This window comes from Urocampus carinirostris, chromosome 2 (genome assembly GCF_059441175.1).
Source record: "Urocampus carinirostris isolate Australia breed hairy pipefish chromosome 2, RoL_Ucar_1.0, whole genome shotgun sequence".
Classification (NCBI taxonomy): domain Eukaryota; kingdom Metazoa; phylum Chordata; class Actinopteri; order Syngnathiformes; family Syngnathidae; genus Urocampus; species Urocampus carinirostris.
Genome location: NC_142350.1, coordinates 41,176,430 through 41,181,243, shown reverse-complemented (window position 1 = coordinate 41,181,243; position 4,814 = coordinate 41,176,430). Strand labels below are relative to the sequence as shown.

The following is a 4,814-nucleotide window of genomic DNA, read 5'->3' as shown; positions in this document are numbered from 1 at the left end:
GTGTAATAAAAGTAAACTTATTTGTCATTCTTTTTTGTATATTGAACCTAACTTTTTGGTGCATGACCTTTCAAAAACCTAAAAGACCACAATGTAAAAACTAGTTTTTATTATATACCGTAAATTCTGGACTTTAAGCCGCTACTTTTTTCCCAAATGTTCAGCCCTTCGGCTTATTCAGTGACGCGGACAATTTATGTAATTTTTCTAACGGCCACCAGCGGCACTCGAGTACAAAAGGTGAAATTTAGACCGGTGGAATTGTGTGCCGAGGTAGACTGCATCCTCTTAGTTTATGTTCGAATTGTCCGTATGACAGAGGACAGAAGTTCGTTCCGATTATGAGGAGGACGCCCTGGATGGCGACAGTTATGAGGAGAAAGACGAGGACGGTTTACCGTGATGGGGGGTTGTAGAGGTTTATCGTTCTATATTCTTTACCAATTATCCGTTATCGGACAAATCATAATACACTACAAAGCCAAGAGGCCGAGACACTTGCTCCCAGCCAAGAGGCTGAGTCAAGGTCCTAGCCACAGGGCCAAGCGGCGATCAGTGCGAATGCACCGTTCCCGGAGGTACTGCAATACCAGGTCGATGAATGGGGTTTTGAAGGGTTATTGTTCTATCTTCGTTATTCATTATCCATTATAATAATAATAATAATAATTTCCTTGTATTGTCATTCTGTGTAACAATGTACACAGAACGAAATGTCGATTGCACCTGACCCGATGCGTCAGTTCATAATACGCTACAAAGCCTAGGAGCCGGGACACTTACTCTCAGCCAAAAGGCCAAGCTAAGGACCTAGCCCTAAAGCCTTGCCGCCATCATTGTGAATGCACCGCTCCCGGAGGTACTGCAATACCGGGCCGATGCATGGAGTGGACAGAGCAAGCTCTTATTCCATCTCCGGATTGCAAAAATCAATGATCATAACAATTTACCGACACACACCGGGATGTCACTCTGCGCTCAGCCACTAGGACTGTGGGTGAACCACCTTCATAATCATGGTATTTCGCAATTGCGATACGGCTTTTTTAAACTGCTACGCTTTGAGCGTTGCGAGCGTGTTAGGAGTAGCGTGGTGGTACCTTTCACCGGCACGGTTAAAGCTTTGAAAAGTCTCTCGGTGTACCGTCTTTCTTTGTAAATATGTGTAACCATGTATAATATGTATTTGCAACTGTATATTTTAGTATTGTATTTATTTTAGTGACTTATTGTGATATATTTCCTACAAGCGAATCAAAAAGAAGAGGCGGAGCAAACGCGGGCCCACGGGAAGTGGGGTAAAGCTGAGTTAACTCTCTTTGTTGTTGCAGTGGACAATAGTGGATAAATATTTTTCCTACCCTTAACTTTGGAAATATACATTTTTTTTCGTTGGATTACTTTCAACGGGACCTGGACTTTAAAGGTTTGCATTAAATTCTAACTACCGGTATCATTTTCCCTTCATGTTGCCGCTTGTGGTGGACGGATTTTGTACTATATTTGCAGTTATAATCACGGCACCTAAAGTCAGGTTTGGGATAAACTTGTGACTGTGTTACATGTTTAAATGTTGGCGCATACGGCTAATATACAGGTGCGTCTTGCGTAAGGACAAAACCAATAATGTCCACAAAATGTGGTGCGTGCGGCTTACAATCAGGTGCGCTCTATAGTCCGGATTTTACGGTATTTGTTTCACGTGAATCTGCAGTTCTAGTTACTGTAGTACTGCAGCATTAGACGGCCATAATACAATAAGCAGTTGGTGGTACGTTTGACATCATTAGTAGCACAGTGCAGTCTTTCTCTGCCGTTGCTTGTTGAGGTGAGCCCTTGTGATGATATGTCAAAGCAATAGTGAATGTGCCTAACTGGGTCAGACTAGACAATTACAGGGCTTAAGGGTGCTGGTGTCAAAGGGTGAGATGTTAAAAAGGGAAGCCATGTAGGGGGAGGGGCATTGTGGGTATGCAGCCCGCTATCTAATGAATTGGTCTAGAGCTAATATAGCTTTCGCCGACACCATCCTCACTCCAGGCCCGCCAGCCGTTCCTTTAAAGATTTAATGACACATCATAATTAGCATAATGTCCCAACTTGTCTGCTGATTTTGCCTGTCACATTGTATTTGTTTGAGTATGGCCAATTACAGAAGTGATGTGTGTAAATGAGTGTGCTGGGGTAGGCGTGTGGGGGAGTTTAACATTTTACTTTTTTTCCGAACTAAATGTGGGTAGAATGCACTGTTTATGACACAAAACAATATTCAGAATGGAAGAGTACATTTTCTACGATGACTGTAGTTGAAAGTATGATAATAATAAATACATAAATCATATTTTTTTTTTTTTGGTTTGAACAAATTTATTGACACTAAAAACAGAAAACAATCATGACAATCTCAACAGCAATTAAGCACATTCACAATATTATATTCCAATATTACGTTTTTAACAGCAAACACAAAGTGAGATTTGAACAAACCTTCTCGAAAATCTTATTAGCAATCAAGCATATTCACAATTTCATTATATAACATCTTTGTTAGTGTCAATAGATCCGTCCAGGCCAAAGTCGATAATGATTCATTATATCATTTAACATTTTTATTACATTGACGTTCAATCCTCCATGCCACGAAATGAATAAATATGCCTGCAGAGTAGTAGTTATACTATTGGTTTCCGATGTTGGGCACGTTACTGAATTATAGCAATTAGTTACCATTGTTAGTTCCTTCATTTAGACAGTAATTCCATTAGCCCCCCGGATTATTCACACCTGAATGTAGCGCGTTACTCTGAAAATTACAACTGCAAAAAAAAGTCCACACGGCTATGTGCTTCCTGTTTTGCTTCTTTTCTTTGGTAAGTCTGGGGGCATAGATTTGGCCCGCTCTTCTGCTTGGCGGGCAAGATGCAACACCAGGTCAAGTAGAGAGGTGCTTAAAGTATGCCTATCAGTCACACACTCAAGCATACATTTAAAGTGTGACCAAGAGAGTGAGAAGGGCTTCTCTGACCACAAATGGAAATTGGAAGGGTAGTGAAGTTTTGAACCCAGGATGATAGTATCGATCAGATGCAAGTATTTCCGTAGTATCGATAATGTTTATATTTGGATCAATCCACACCATGCCAGTTTCTACTGGCATGAACACATCGTTATCTTTTTTATTTTTGAAATCAAACAAGTGAACTTCTCAAACCCAAAACTGGTATTTGAATCAAGTGAGCGGGAAGTTCAGCTTTGTATATCTATCATTCACAGTGACGTGTTTTTACTGCGGCAACCAGCTTGTTAAGTAGATGAATACTTCCAACATGGCTACAATTTTTCTTTTCATCAGACGTGTATTAATCCATCTCTATATTAGTCCCCTTACCCGCACACATCCAAGTCACAGCAGCCTTATTTATAATGCATCCGAACATAAAATAAATGAAGCTGACACAGTCATGACTTACCATGATCAAATATCATAGCTGCAAGCTAACTGGGCATCAGTGCTCCCCGAGAGACGAGGCCCTCTGGGACCGAAGGGAAGGGATGGGTCTGAAGCGACAGGTGGAGAGAGGCAAGTGAAGGATGGACACCTTGCTGGAATCCATCTCCATTGCAGTGGCTGATCCCTCAAGATTCGTGGTAGGATAAATGCTTTGCTTATACATCCGACATGTCTGCCTCAGCCGCTCATCGGGCACGCTCAGTAGGCACAAGGCCTCAGTGGGCAGCAAAACCTCACCCTTCCCCCTCTTCTAAATCATCACTCCTACTCATTTTTGTTCTGTCTTTTCTGGCGGGCCTGTCTGGGAGAGAACTGGAAATTATATTTTGTACTCAGTCAAGCGGCATATGCTGGACAAGCGGTCTTTCTCAGTCATCATCGGTGTTGGGACTAACATGTTATAAGGGAAAACCGTTCCCGGAACGCAATCGCTTTTCTTTGTAACGAATACTCTGGCATGTTATTGGTAAAATGTAGTAACTCTACTGTTGTTACCAGATTGTGCATTACAGCATTGTTTTGGGCATTTGACATTTTTATTTTATTTATTTTATCCAAGTAAAAAAAAACACATATGTAAATATAATGGAATATTATAATGCTGAGCAGCAAACACCATTGGAAATGTGAATTCACCAACCATGATTTTGGTCATTTGTCTTGTTCCATTCTAAAATAGCCATGAAAAAAAGCATACACAACTTTTTCCTGTACTCATTGTACATGAAGCCTCAGCCTTTCTGATTTGGGCAGCCCCATTGCTTGCCATTGAGTGATCCTTTTTTTTAAAGGTACAGTAGGTTGCGTCGTTTGAGATTTAATTAAACATTTTTTAAAGTGGATTTTCTTTATTAGGGAGGCACTGTGGATGCGTAATTAGCCAAGGTCCAGGGTTCAAAACCAGCTACCAGAGCCTCCCTGTGTGGAGTTAGCATGTTATCACCGTGCGTGGGTGGGTTCCCCCTAAATTGGCCGGCCCAAATTGTCCATAGGTGTGAATGGGTGAGTATGTTGTCTGTCTCCTTGTGCCCTGCAACTGGCTGGCAACTAGTTCAGGGTGCTCCCTGTCCACTGGCTGGAGATGGCTGGGACGGGCTCCAGCGCCCCCCGCGACCCTACTGAGGATAAGCGGCAAATAAAATGGATGGATGAATGGATTTTCTCTATTAAATATGTGTTAATGCCCGATTGAGTTCAAAGAGCCTATGATTTTTTTCCACCGCGCCTAGCTGCTTTTATCTTACTTTAGCAAAGATATTTGGGGCTGAACACATTGGGGAGGTGGAATGGGGTGGGTGGAATG

General features: G+C 41.9%; 1 pseudogene; it reads right to left on the bottom strand.

Moving 5' to 3' along the window:
• Positions 1–837: 837 nt before the first annotated feature.
• Positions 838–966, bottom strand: LOC148371903 (U2 spliceosomal RNA; annotated as a pseudogene).
• Between the last annotated feature and the right edge of the window lie 3,848 nt (positions 967–4,814).